Source organism: Anopheles funestus (genome assembly GCF_943734845.2).
Source record: "Anopheles funestus chromosome X unlocalized genomic scaffold, idAnoFuneDA-416_04 X_unloc_118, whole genome shotgun sequence".
Classification (NCBI taxonomy): domain Eukaryota; kingdom Metazoa; phylum Arthropoda; class Insecta; order Diptera; family Culicidae; genus Anopheles; species Anopheles funestus.
Window position 1 is genome coordinate 37,501 of NW_026045059.1, and position 15,000 is coordinate 52,500.

The 15,000-nt window shown below is 46.7% G+C and overlaps 1 long non-coding RNA gene across 1 annotated transcript in view; it reads left to right on the forward strand.

The window, feature by feature from the left end:
* The window catches only part of LOC125772817 (uncharacterized), a 42,460-nt gene extending 28,378 nt beyond the window's left edge, over positions 1–14,082 (forward strand). The window contains exon 3 of the long non-coding RNA XR_007419660.1: positions 13,971–14,082. This is a non-coding gene — a long non-coding RNA (uncharacterized LOC125772817). The remainder of the gene's footprint in view (positions 1–13,970) is intronic.
* The last annotated feature ends 918 nt before the right edge of the window (positions 14,083–15,000 follow it).

Sequence of the window (15,000 nt, forward strand, 5' to 3'; positions counted from 1 at the left end):
TACAAGTCCAGAAAATTTTCTAAGTCCAGAAAATTTTCTAAGTCCAAAGAGTTGGACAAATTTCCTTAGGCCCAAAGGTTGCACTGAATGTTCCTAAGTTGGCCATCAGTACCCATGAAGTATAGCGAAGGTTCACCCGAAAGACACAATACGCCCTAAAGTACCCACAGAGTACCCACAAGTTGCACCCAATTGGCCTAAGTTGGCCAGAAGTACCGACAAGTACCACCATAGAAGCCCGAGTAGAGCGAAATGTGGGCCAAAGTACCGAGTAGTTGCCACAAATGCCCAAATGGATACCAAAATGTGGTACCAAGTACCTAACTGTTGCAACAAATGCTAGCTTTCTGAGCAAAAGCTGTGGACCAATTTCGTAGAAGAACCGCCTAGGCGAAAAGGCAAAAATCGCCGAAGCTGGCCCGCTCGCAGAGCTCGCGGGCCAGGAGATACTCATAGGGCGATTTACTAGAGTGGGGAACTTGAGAATTTTTGTGTCCGAGACTTTGGGCAACTTCGCGGCCGCCCCCTTAAAGTAAAAGATTTTCTCTGGGTGCCTAAAATTCGCAATTCCCGCAAAGTCGGGAAGACGTTAAAGTTTTTGCCCAAAAAATGGCCATCGATTTAAGGTGATTTTCCAATAAGAAAATGCTTCCTATTTTGAATTTTTTCGAATATTTCCTAAACTAAGCGTCGGAGCACATGGCCGTGGAGGAACTTTTGGTAGCTTTTGGCAAGGGCTATCGGATGAAATAATAAGAAAGGCCATCAGAGCGATATTGGATTAATGCGGGCTCATAAACGCACCTGAGAAGTGAAAATTGGTACCTTGCACGCAGGATGCAAGAAATGCTTGAGTGTTAACCATCATCGGTACCAAGTACCTAGGTTATATCGAGTGCGTAGATGGAAGTCGGTACCAAAGGGAAACCTTCCTAGGCTAGGTGCACGCAAGTGAGTATGGATCGATCAGTAGAAAGATGGGAAGCCATAGGAAACCTTCCTAGGCTAGGTGCACGCAAGTGAGTATGGATCGATCAGTAGAAAGATGGGAAGCCATAGGAAACCTTCCTAGGCTAGGTGCACGCAAGTGAGTATGGATCGATCAGTAGAAAGATGGGAAGCCCAAGGAAACCTTCCTAGGCTAGGTGCACGCAAGTGAGTATGGATCGATCAGTAGAAAGATGGGAAGCCATAGGAAACCTTCCTAGGCTAGGTGCACGCAAGTGAGTATGGATCGATCAGTAGAAAGATGGGAAGCCATAGGAAACCTTCCTAGGCTAGGTGCACGCAAGTGAGTATGGATCGATCAGTAGAAAGATGGGAAGCCCAAGGAAACCTTCCTAGGCTAGGTGCACGCAAGTGAGTATGGATCGATCAGTAGAAAGTGGGAAGCCCAGTACCAAATGCCCTAGTGAAGACCGTAAACGAATATCATGAACCGATAAGGAGCACCAAATGCCCTAGTGAAGACCGTAAACGAATATCATGAACCGATAAGGAGCACCAAATGCCCTAGTGAAGACCGTAAACGAATATCATGAACCGATAAGGAGCACCAAATGCCCTAGTGAAGACCGTAAACGAATATCATGAACCGATAAGGAGCACCAAATGCCCTAGTGAAGACCGTAAACGAATATCATGAACCGAGAAGTAGCAACGAATGCCTGAAAAAGTACCAAGTCCTCGGTATAGAGTAACGAGAGTTAACCGCCGTGATGTATGCAATGTGGGCAGCCATTGCATGGGTTCTGGACTTGGTTCGCGAATAACTTTTTTGCTAGACATCGGACAAAGTTGACGTGGAAGAACGAAATGTAGCATTTGATGCCACCTATCCAAAACTTTTTCAAGATTGAAGATCCGATCGATACAGCCTGAGTTATAGGCAAAAGTTGGTGCAAAAACGAGCATTTTTAATGGTGAAAAATCGGTACTCCTCGAATAGCTCCTGTTGGAAGCATCGGACCACATGGTCGTGGAGGAACATATTGTAGCGCGCGGTGTCAAGTATCGACACCCAAAACCGCATGTCCGATGGACGGAAAATGACCAAGTTATAGTGAAAACTTGGTTGCACCAAATTCCCGAAGAAGTGCAACGAGAAGGTGAATGCGATGGTTGTTCGTCGAATAGCTCCGGCCACAGACATGGTAGCGATTAGTGGTGCATGGAAGAAATCTAGCCACAAGTGCCATCTAGCCATGGCCAGAAGAAAGTGTGGCCATATCTTGGATACCGGCGGAGCTATGGGGCAAATATGGGCCAAAAATGGTGCAAGTTGGACCAAAAATCCGAAAAAGTACCTAGGTAAATGCGATGGTTGTTCGTCGAATAGCTCCGGCCACAGACATGGTAGCGATTAGTGGTGCATGGAAGAAATCTAGCCACAAGTGCCATCTACCCATGGCCAGAACAAAGTGTGGCCATATCTTGGATACCGGCGGAGCTATGGGGCAAATACGGGCCAACAATGGTGCCAGGTGGACCAAAAATCCGACCAAGTGCGCGAGGCGCTTTCGTGAATAGCTCCGGCCACAGACATGGTAGCGATTAGTGGTGCATGGAAGAAATCTAGCCACAAGTGCCATCTAGCCATGGCCAGAAGAAAGTGTGGCCATATCTTGGATACCGGCGGAGCTATGGGGCAAATATGGGCCAAAAATGGTGCAAGTTGGACCAAAAATCCGAAAAAGTACCTAGGTAAATGCGATGGTTGTTCGTCGAATAGCTCCGGCCACAGACATGGTAGCGATTAGTGGTGCATGGAAGAAATCTAGCCACAAGTGCCATCTACCCATGGCCAGAAGAAAGTGTGGCGCTATCTTGGATACCGGCGGAGCTATGGGGCAAATATGGGCCAAAAATGGTGCAAGTTGGACCAAAAATCCGACCAAGTGCGCGAGGCGCTTTCGTGAATAGCTCCGGCCAGAGACATGGTAGCGATTAGTGGTGCATGGAAGAAATCTAGCCACAAGTGCCATCTACCCATGGCCAGAAGAAAGTGTGGCCATATCTTGGATACCGGCGGAGCTATGGGGCAAATATGGGCCAAAAATGGTGAAGTTGGACCAAAAATCCGAAAAAGTACCTAGGTCAATGCGATGGTTGTTCGTCGAATAGCTCCGGCCACAGACATGGTAGCGATTAGTGGTGCATGGAAGAAATCTAGCCACAAGTGCCATCTACCCATGGCCAGAAGAAAGTGTGGCCATATCTTGGATACCGGCGGAGCTATGGGGCAAATATGGGCCAAAAATGGTGCAAGTTGGACCAAAAATCCGAAAAAGTACCTAGGTAAATGCGATGGTTGTTCGTCGAATAGCTCCGGCCACAGACATGGTAGCGATTAGTGGTGCATGGAAGAAATCTAGCCACAAGTGCCATCTACCCATGGCCAGAAGAAAGTGTGGCCATATCTTGGATACCGGCGGAGCTATGGGGCAAATATGGGCCAAAAATGGTGCAAGTTGGACCAAAAATCCGAAAAAGTACCTAGGTAAATGCGCAGGTTGTTCGTCGAATAGCTCCGGCCACAGACATGGTAGCGATTAGTGGTGCATGGAAGAAATCTAGCCACAAGTGCCATCTACCCATGGCCAGAAGAAAGTGTGGCCATATCTTGGATACCGGCGGAGCTATGGGGCAAATATGGGCCAAAAATGGTGCAAGTTGGACCAAAAATCCGAAAAAGTACCTAGGTAAATGTGATGGTTGTTCGTCGAATAGCTCCGGCCACAGACATGGTAGCGATTAGTGGTGCATGGAAGAAATCTAGCCACAAGTGCCATCTAGCCATGGCCAGAAGAAAGTGTGGCCATATCTTGGATACCGGCGGAGCTATGGTGCAAATATGGGCCAAAAATGGTGAAGTTGGACCAAAAATCCGACCAAGTGCGCGAGGCGCTTTCGTGAATAGCTCCGGCCACAGACATGGTAGCGGTTAGTGGTGCATGGAAGAAATCTAGCCACAAGTGCCATCTAGCCATGGCCAGAAGAAAGTGTGGCGATATCTTGGATACCGGCGGAGCTATGGGGCAAATACGGGCCAAAAATGGGTAAACTTGTACGGTCCAAAGCCAAGGGTAAATTTTTTTATTCCTCTAATAACTTCTAGCACAGACATTGAATCGGTTGGTAATGTATGGATGAAATGCAGCAAACAGTTGGAACTACCCATAAAATCTTAAAGATTGACGATCCAATGTATAGAACCGGAGTAATGTGCGATACTTGGTGTAAAATCGAGTGAAAAATTAACTATAAACTGTTTTTGGCCCATAACTCGAATACTAGACATCGGAAGGGGGGGTCGTAGAACGATTTTTTGTTGCCCTATCGATTCCCTATCGAACGAGCAAAAGTTGTTTTTTTGACCAAAAAGGACCCCTACTCTAGTAAAATTGGCCTGATTTTACTAGTCCTCGGTACCCGTACAGGCAAAATGAGCAAAATGCTCAAGTATGAATGGTTTTTGGCCCATAACTCGAATACTAGACGTCGCAGGGGGGTGTCTTAGAACAATTTTTGGTAGCCCTTGAAATTATCTATCGATTGACATATACTTGATTTTTTGGCCAAAAAGTTCCCTAGACTAGTAAAAATCGCATCATTTTACTAGAGTCGGGTACCCTGGACGAAAAACCGCTATAATTGCGGTTTTTGGCTAATAACTCGAATACTAGACGTCGCAGGGGGGTGTCGTGGAACAATTTTTGGTAGCCCTTGAAATTATCTATCGAATGACATATACTTGATTTTTGGCCAAAAAGTTCCCTAGACTAGTAAAAATCGCATCATTTTACTAGAGTCGGGTACCCTGGACGAAAAACCGCTATAATTGCGGTTTTTGGCTAATAACTGGAATACTAGACGTCGCAGGGGGGTGTCGTGGAACAATTTTTGGTAGCCCTTGAAATTATCTATCGAATGACATATACTTGATTTTTGGCCAAAAAGTTCCCTAGACTAGTAAAAATCGCATCATTTTACTAGAGTCGGGTACCCTGGACGAAAAACCGCTATAGTTGCGGTTTTTGGCTAATAACTCTAATACTAGACGTCGGAGGGGGGTGTCGTGGAACAATTTTTGGTAGCCCTTGAAATTATCTATCGAATGACATATACTTGATTTTTGGCCAAAAAGTTCCCTAGACTAGTAAAAATCGCATCATTTTACTAGAGTCGGGTACCCTGGACGAAAAACCGCTATAATTGCGGTTTTTGGCTAATAACTCGAATACTAGACGTCGCAGGGGGGTGTCGTGGAACAATTTTTGGTAGCCCTTGAAATTATCTATCGAATGACATATACTTGATTTTTGGCCAAAAAGTTCCCTAGACTAGTAAAAATCGCATCATTTTACTAGAGTCGGGTACCCTGGACGAAAAACCGCTTAAGTTGCGGTTTTTGGCTAATAACTCGAATACTAGACGTCGCAGGGGGGTGTCTAGGGAACTTTTTGGTAGCCCTTGAAATTATCTATCGAATGACATATACTTGATTTTTTGACCAAAAAGTTCCTAGACTAGTAAAAATCGCATCATTTTACTAGAGTCGGGTACCCTGTACGAAAAACCGCTATAGTTGCGGTTTTTGGCCAATAACTCGAATACTAGACGTCGGAGGGGGGTGCCGTAGAACAATTTTTTGTAGCCCTTGAAATTACCTTTCGAATGATATATAGTGGTTTTTTGGTCAAACAGTGACCCCGAGACTAGTAACCCTCCATACACAAAACCGCCTAAAAAGTTTTGGTTTTGCAAAATTTTGAAAAGTGCGTCAAAAAAATTTTTTCAAAAAGTACCAAATCGTGATCAGAACTCACTATAGACCATAAAAAGTGAAATCCGATGGTCATTTGCAACACTTGGTCAATCGAGAAAAATTTCACTTTTTTACTAGAGTCGGGTACCCTGAACGAAAAATCGCTCAAGTGATGGTTTTTGGCCAATAACTCGAATACTAGACGTCGGAGGGGGGTGCCGTAGAACAATTTTTTGTAGCCCTTGAAATTACCTTTCGAATGATATATAGTGGTTTTTTGGTCAAACAGTGACCCCGAGACTAGTAACCCTCCATACACAAAACCGCCTACAAAAACTTTGTTTTGAAAAATTTTGAAAAGTTCAAAAAAATTTTTTTTTCAAAAACTACTAAAACGTGATAAGAACTTACTATAGACCATGAAAAGTGATATCCGATGATAATTTGCAAAAGTTGGTAACTAGTAAAAAATTTCACTTTTTTACTAGAGTCGGTGCAACGAGAAAAAAAAAGTCCGTGATGGAGAAAAATGGCACGTTTTCCACGCCTGTACGCTTTCGTTTTCTATATAGGGGGTAGGTGAGCCAGAAGCATGAATTTGACTGAGTACGTATCTTTATGAATTGGGCCCTTCTAAATCGATTGAGACTACCCCCAGGACGATCGGACGACTGCTTCTGGCTCAAAATGTGGTTTTTAGATTTTGATCGTCAATTATGAGAGAAAAAATCGATTAGAAGTAAAGATACGAAATGCTTGGTCTAAGTTGGGAAACGACTTCGGATATTTGTTGGACGTTGTCGTAGAAGGTCCGAGGACCAAGGAAAAGTGATTTCCAAGTGGATTTATGCACTATTAGTCGATGGTAAGATGTGAAATTAGTAGAACTTACCATACAGTTTGCGAAGTTGAAGCAATCGGTTGGTGAATATGGTACTGTCTGTCCAATTTGGTGGTTCGGAATGAGTGAAACGATGTTGATGATGGATAGACGTTCCGATTGCCCCCGATCGGGGAACATATAGTGGTCTTTAAGGTCCAAGTACCTATGTTTTGGTAAGCAGAACTGAGAGTTAAAGGATGAAAGTCGGCCATTCCTAATATCATCCTATCGGTGGTTCGCGAGTTGTTTGAGGACCGGAGCAGCTCGCGATGAAACGGTCCTAGGGTATTGGTTATCCATCCAAGGAAGAGTAAATGCGATCCTAGATGTGTGTCGTTGGCCGTTCTACCGGTATCGCCTATCGATGAGATATCGACGGGCATGCCTTACTCGAAAGTTGAATTCTAGGATCGATGGTCAAACAGACCTATGAGCGATAAACCAAACTGAACACGTATTGATGTCGGCTTTTCCTATCATTTGATGCCGCAGGTTGTTTAGGGACCGGAGCAACTTGCGGCCGAGACGGTCCCCGGGGGTTTCTTTCTCCAAGGAGTGGAAACTATTAAGCAAGAGTTGTAGCAAGATACGATCCTCTGATGTGTCGTTGGCCGTTCATGCGGTATCGCCTGTCGATGAGATATCGATGGGCATGCCTTACTCTACCGACCTTCTAATTGAGAGTATTAATCAGGGATCGATGGTCAAACAAGACCAATGAGCGATAAACCAAACTGAACACGTATTGATGTCGGCATTTCCTATCATTTGTCGCAGGTTGTTTAGGGACCGGAGCAGCTTGCGACCGAGACGGTCCCCGGGGGTTTCTTTCTCCAAGGAGAAGAAACGATTAAGCAAAAGTTGTAGCAAGATACGATCCTCTGATGTGTCGTTGGCCGTTCAAGCGGTATCGCCTGTCGATGAGATATCGATGGGCATGCCTTACTCTCCCGACTGGATTACTGAGAGTTTAATCAGGGATCGATGGTCAAACAGACCAATGAGCGATAAACCAAACTGAACACATATTGATGTCGGCATTTCCTATCATTTGTCGCAGGTTGTTTAGGGACCGGAGCAGCTTGCGACCGAGACGGTCCCCGGGGGTTTCTTTCTCTAAGGAGTGGAAACGATTAAGCAAAAGTCGTAGCAATAATCGATCACCTGATGTGTCGTTGGCCGTTCTTGCGGTATCGCCTGTCGATGAGATATCGATGGGCATGCCTTACTCTCCTGACTGTTTAATTGAGAGTTATAATCAGGGATCGATGGTCAAAAAGACCTATGAGCGATAAACCAAACTGAACACGTATTGATGTCGGCATTTCCTATCATTTGTCGCAGGTTGTTTGGGGACCGGAGCAGCTTGCGACCGAGACGGTCCCTTCCCGAAAGATGGTGAACCGAGTCGTCTGGCGTAAAAACCGGACGACTCGAAAGGGCTTGACCCTTTCAAGTGAGCGATAATCACATTCTACGCTCAGTTCGACAGCTACAAGGCAATCACTCGCTATGTTCAGAGCTAATACATGCAACATGCCGGCATTGTTTCCACCGACGCATGGATTCAAGACTGGTGCACTTATTAGTTAAACCGTTCGCCTCCGGGTGTTTCGAGTTCAAGTCTGGATGAGGATTGATCTTGCTGGTAATAGCTTGAGCCCTTAAGGGGTCGAAGCGTACATCTTGAGACCATGTACAACATATTACCAAATCGGCACCATGGGTTCTGGTGCAAGTGATGTAACCGTGAAAGATGTTGAGCAGCCCAACATCGGTTTACACACGCATAATAGGAAGGCAGCGCTGTCGACTGGTCAGTCGTGTAAGAAGTGTGCATTATCGATCACAAATATATTGGTGATCTGTAGGTTGCGCATACACCATGCCCGGTGTAAAGTGCCGTGGTCCCCCCCGGGGGGCTGCATCAAACCGTTCGCCACGCGAACTACCCAATGGAACGAACTCGATGCATTTAATAAGAAGAAGAGATGATAATGAAACACGGTCGATTTAAGAGTTGAAAACGTTGAAATGCCTATAAGCAAGTCTTAAGTTGGTGGTGACCGTTACGCCCCAACAAATTGGTGCCTTACCCTACACCAAAGAGCCATTCAACATGGTTCAAGTGAGCGATAATCACGCTCTACGCTCAGTTCGACAGCTGCAAGGCAATCACTCGCTAAGTTCAGAGCTAATACATGCAACACGCCGGCATTGTTTCCACCGACGCATGGATTCAAGACTGGTGCACTTATTAGTTAAACCGTTCGCCTCCGGGTGTTTCGAGTTCAAGTCTGGATGAGGATTGTTCTTGCTGGTAATAGCTTGAGCCCCTGAATAAGGGGCCGAAGCGTACATCTTGAGAGTAAATGTACAACATATTACCAAATCGGCACCGTGGGTTCTGGTGCAAGTGATGTAACCATGAAAGATGTTGAGCAGCCCAACATCGGTTTACACACGCATAATAGGAAGGCAGCGCTGTCGACTGGTCAGTCGTGTAAGAAGTGTGCATTATCGATCTCCAATATATGAGCTCAGTATGACAGCCCAATTGGTAATCCTCGGGACCTCCAGAAAGGAAGCTGGATGAGGATTACCAAATCGAAAGTTGATAAGTGTAGTGGTACCACTTAGTCAACTTGTATCCCGAAAGATGGTGAACCGAGTCGTCTGGCGTAAAAACCGGACGACTCGAAAGGGCTTGACCCTTTCAAGTGAGCGATAATCACATTCTACGCTCAGTTCGACAGCTACAAGGCAATCACTCGCTATGTTCAGAGCTAATACATGCAACATGCCGGCATTGTTTCCACCGACGCATGGATTCAAGACTGGTGCACTTATTAGTTAAACCGTTCGCCTCCGGGTGTTTCGAGTTCAAGTCTGGATGAGGATTGATCTTGCTGGTAATAGCTTGAGCCCCTGAATAAGGGGTCGAAGCGTACATCTTGAGACCATGTACAACATATTACCAAATCGGCACCATGGGTTCGGGTGCAAGTGATGTAACCGTGAAAGATGTTGAGCAGCCCAACATCGGTTTACACACGCATAATGGGAAGGCAGCGCTGTCGACTGGTCAGTCGTGTAAGAAGTGTGCATTATCGATCACAAATATATTGGTGATCTGTAGGTTGCGCATACACCATGCCCGGTGTAAAGTGCCGTGGTCCCCCCCGGGGGGCTGCATCAAACCGTTCGCCACGCGAACTACCCAATGGAACGAACTCGATGCATTTAATAAGAAGAAGAGATGATAATGAAACACGGTCGATTTAAGAGTTGAAAACGTTGAAATGCCTATAAGCAAGTCTTAAGTTGGTGGTTTCGTTGTGCCCCAACAAATTGGTGCCTTACCCTACACCAAAGAGCCATTCAACATGGTTCAAGTGAGCGATAATCACGCTCTACGCTCAGTATGACAGCTGCAAGGCAATCACTCGCTAAGTTCAGAGCTAATACATGCAACACGCCGGCATTGTTTCCACCGACGCATGGATTCAAGACTGGTGCACTTATTAGTTAAACCGTTCGCCTCCGGGTGTTTCGAGTTCAAGTCTGGATGAGGATTGTTCTTGCTGGTAATAGCTTGAGCCCCTGAATAAGGGGCCGAAGCGTACATCTTGAGAGTAAATGTACAACATATTACCAAATCGGCACCGTGGGTTCTGGTGCAAGTGATGTAACCATGAAAGATGTTGAGCAGCCCAACATCGGTTTACACACGCATAAGGGGTTTATTGTTATCTGTAGGTTGCGCATACACCATACCCGGTGTAAAGTGCCGTGGTCCCCCAGGGGGCTGCATCAAAACGTTCGCCATGCGAACTACCCAATGGAACGAACTCGATGTATTGAAAGAGATGAACAATTAATAGCGAGAATAGGGGCCCGGAAGCAATTCCGCGGCCCTACGGTCGATTCAAGAGTTGAAACGTTGTACAATCGTGGATAGCACCTAGTGCTAATATGGTGAGAGATAATGTGTGAGGAAATTTAGTTTCCTAAAGTTTAGTTAGTGGTTTCCGTTGTGCCCTAACAAACTTAAAGTTGGTGGTGACCGTTACACCCCAACAAATTGGTGCCTTACCCAACACCAAAGAGCCATTCCATATGGTTCTAGAGAGAGAGAGTTGTGTGGAAATTTATTTCCCACTAAGCGAGTGTGTGTCTGTAGTGGAACGAATTCTGGTTGATCCTACCAGTAATATACGCTTGTCTCAAAGGTTAAGCCATGCATGTCTAAGTACAAACATAAATGAATGTGAAACCGCATAAGGCTCAGTATAACAGCTATAATTCACAAGATCATCCTACCACTAGTTACTTGGATAACTGTGGAAAATCCAGAGCTAATACATGCAACATGCCGGGACTGTTGCCCTCGCGGGTAGCTGAACTGGTGCACTTATTAGTTAAACCAATCGCCTCCGGGCGGCTTGAGTTGAAGTCTGGATAAGGACGCAGATCGTATGGTCGCTTGTCGACTGACGACAGATCTTTCAAATGTCTGCCCTATCAACTATTGATGGTAGTGTAGAGGACTACCATGGTTGCGACGGGTAACGGGGAATCAGGGTTCGATTCCGGAGAGGGAGCCTGAGAAATGGCTACCACATCCAAGGAAGGCAGCAGGCGCGTAAATTACCCAATCCCAGTACGGGGAGGTAGTGACGAGAAATAACAATATGGACCTCTCTAACGATGGTCCATAATTGGAATGAGTTGAGTATAAATCCTTCAACAAGGATCAAGTGGAGGGCAAGTCTGGTGCCAGCAGCCGCGGTAATTCCAGCTCCACTAGCGTATATTAAAGTTGTTGCGGTTAAAACGTTCGAAGTTGATTGCCCGTCCAGACACGTGACCGCCACGGGCGCCCGGTTACACGCCGGGGCCGTTCGTGCGCGCGCTCACGGCTGCGACTCACAATGGTGTACTTGGGCGTTACTCTGTGAACGAGTACCGTGCTACCGGTTAACTCCGGCACGGGCTCCTCATGGTGCTCAAGATACTCACATTTACCTTGAACAAATTAGAGTGCTCAAAGCAGGCTAAGACAAAGCGTCCGGCCCCCCCGTGGGGTTGGCGTTGGCCGAGAATAATCTTGCATGGAATAATGGAATATGACCTCGGTTTATACGATTTCGTTGGTTTGTCAGAAACCTAGAGGTAATGATTAACAGAAGTAGTTGGGGGCATTGGTATTACGGCGCGAGAGGTGAAATTCGTAGACCGTCGTAGGACCAACTGAAGCGAAAGCGTTTGCCATGGATGCTTTCTTTAATCAAGAACGAAAGTTAGAGGATCGAAGGCGATTAGATACCGCCCTAGTTCTAACCGTAAACGATGCCAATTAGCAATTGGGAGACGCTACCCCTATTCGGTGCTCTCAGTCGCTTCCGGGAAACCAAAATCGGGTTCCGGGGGAAGTATGGTTGCAAAGTTGAAACTTAAAGGAATTGACGGAAGGGCACCACAAGAAGTGGAGCTTGCGGCTTAATTTGACTCAACACGGGAAAATTTACCAGGTCCAAACTTATCGAGGTAAGACAGATTGATAGCTCTTTCTCAAATTTAAGGGTAGTGGTGCATGGCCGTTCTTAGTTCGTGGAATGATTTGTCTGGTTAATTCCGATAACGAACGTGACTCAAACATGCTAACTAGAACGCTGTCAGCAGTGCGCCTCCGGGCGCACCTGACGTTACAGCCGGGCGGCGCCTTCACGGGCGGTCGTCGGCTACGTTTGCCCTGCTTAGCGGGACAACTTGTGTTTAGCAAGCTGAGAATGAGCGATAACAGGTCCGTGATGCCCTTAGATGTTCTGGGCTGCACGCGTGCTACAATGTGGGTCGCAGCGTGTTCTCGCCAATAGGCGCCCCCATTCCGAGAGGAACGGGAAATCACTAAAATGCCCATCTAGTCGGGATTGGGGACTGCAACGGTCCCCATGAACCTGGAATTTCTAGTAAGCACTAGTCATTAGCTAGTGCTGATTACGTCCCTGCCCTTTGTACACACCGCCCGTCGCTACTACCGATGGATTATTTAGTGAGGTTTCTGGAGGCTTACCTTCCGCGGTTCCTTCGTGAGCTGCAGCTGGCATGGCTGAAGTTGACCGAACTTGATGATTTAGAGGAAGTAAAAGTCGTAACAAGGTTTCCGTAGGTGAACCTGCGGAAGGATCATTACTGATGATCGTCCGCGAGTGACCAACCATGGGCTGCCTTCGGTGTAGCTCGGTCGCTCGCTTGCTATGTGTCAGAATTTGTTGAAAGCCAACTCGTTCGTTGTACACTTTGATGGGTGACCATCACTGTGTCTCCGTGCCGAGCTAGATCTCCCCTAGCCGTAAGGCACTTGAACGCCCCTTCGACGACGAGTTGCATGTGTGTGGTATGTGTCAGAATCTGGTGAAGCTTTCTGCATGTGATGTGCCTTGTGTGGATCCGTGGCCATTGCATTGTGTCTGGTGCTTAGATACCCAGACACTTAGAACGCTTGCGCGGAAAGCAAACTCGATCGTTGTACACTTTGATGGGTGACCATCACTGTGTCTCCGTGCCGTGCTAGATCCCCCCTAGCCGTAAGGCACTTTGAACGCCCCTTCGACGACGAGTTACAAGAGTGTGGTATGTGTCAGAATCTGGTGAAGCTTTCTGCATGTGATGTGCCTTGTGTGGATCCGTGGCCATTGCATTGTGTCTGGTGTGTAGGTACCCAGACACTTAGAACGCTTGCGCGGAAAGCAAACTCGATCGTTGTACACTTTGATGGGCAACCATCACTGTGTCTCCGTGCCGTGCTAGATCTCCCCTAGCCGTAAGGCACTTTGAACGCCCCTTCGACGACGAGTTACAAGAGTGTGGTATGTGTCATAATCTGGTGAAGCTTTCTGCATGTGATGTGCCTTGTGTGGATCCATGGCCATTGCATTGTGTCTGGTGTGTAGGTACCCAGACACTTAAGCAAACTCGATCGTTGTACACTTTGATGGGCGAGCATCACTGTGTCTCCGTGCCGTGTAAGAGCTCCCCTGGCCATCAGGCACTTGAAAGGTCCTTGGACGACGAGTTACAATAGTGGTGTGTTAGATACGTCAGATTACGGTGTCTACTACTGTGCAATACGTATCCGGCTACGGCACGGAACGAACGGGAACTGTGGTGCAGACAAACAAGAGTTAAGCCTATTAGTCATTAACTCTAAGGACGGGGCCATGGGGCGGTACACAAAGGATACGGATGAGCGAGTATGCAGGCCCAATACTCAATAGCTCGATCCGATCCAAGCACATGAGTTGACTGCGGCGTCAGGTTAACCAATGTGCTAGATTCTATTTGGCCAGTAGAATCTTGTGTCTTATGCGATTTGATACCAAGACACCAGAACGAAAGTTAGTTGAAGAGTTATTAAACTCTTATGAAGTATGGTTGTGCAATCACAACTTATGACTTTAACCTATAAAGTGGATATGGACTTGCAATTATAACATGGAATCTCTACACACCCCATGAGCTCGATCCAATCCACGCACACGAGTTGCCTGAGTAGCGACAGGTATACCGATGTGCAATACGTATCCGGCCACGGCACGGAACGAACGGGAACTGTGGTGCAGACATACAAAGAGTTAAGCCTATTAGTCATTAACTCTAAGGACGGGGCCATGGGGCGGTACGCAAAGGATACGGATGAGCGAGTATGCAGGCCCAATACTCAATAGCTCGATCCGATCCAAGCACATGAGTTGACTGCGGCGCCAGGTTAACCAATGTGCTAGATTCTATTTGGCCAGTAGAATCTTGTGTCTTACGCGATTTGATACCAAGACACCAGAACGAAAGTTAGTTGAAGAGTGATTAAACTCTTATGAAGAATGGTTGTGCAATCACAACTTATGACTTTAACCTATAAAGTGGATATGGACTATCAATTATAACATGGGGCACACACCATGTTCTCGATCCAATCCACGCACACGAGTTGCCTGAGTAGCGACAGGTATACCGATGTGCAATACGTATCCGGCCATAGGCACGGAACGAACAGGAACTGTGGTGCAGACATACAAGGGCCATGGGGCGGTACGCAAAGGATACGGATGAGCGAGTATGCAGGCCCAATACTCAATAGCTCGATCCGATCCAAGCACATGAGTTGACTGCGGCGCCAGGTTAACCGATGTGCTAAGAGAGTTGTTCCTGGGCCTTCAAAGTGACTTCAAAACTATCTTAGCGAATGGTGGCCATGGGCGTAGACATGAGCCACAAGTCACAAGGCCTGGGACTATTGGGTAATAAAGACAACTTAGTCAGAAAGTTAGTCTTTGGACGTACCACCGGG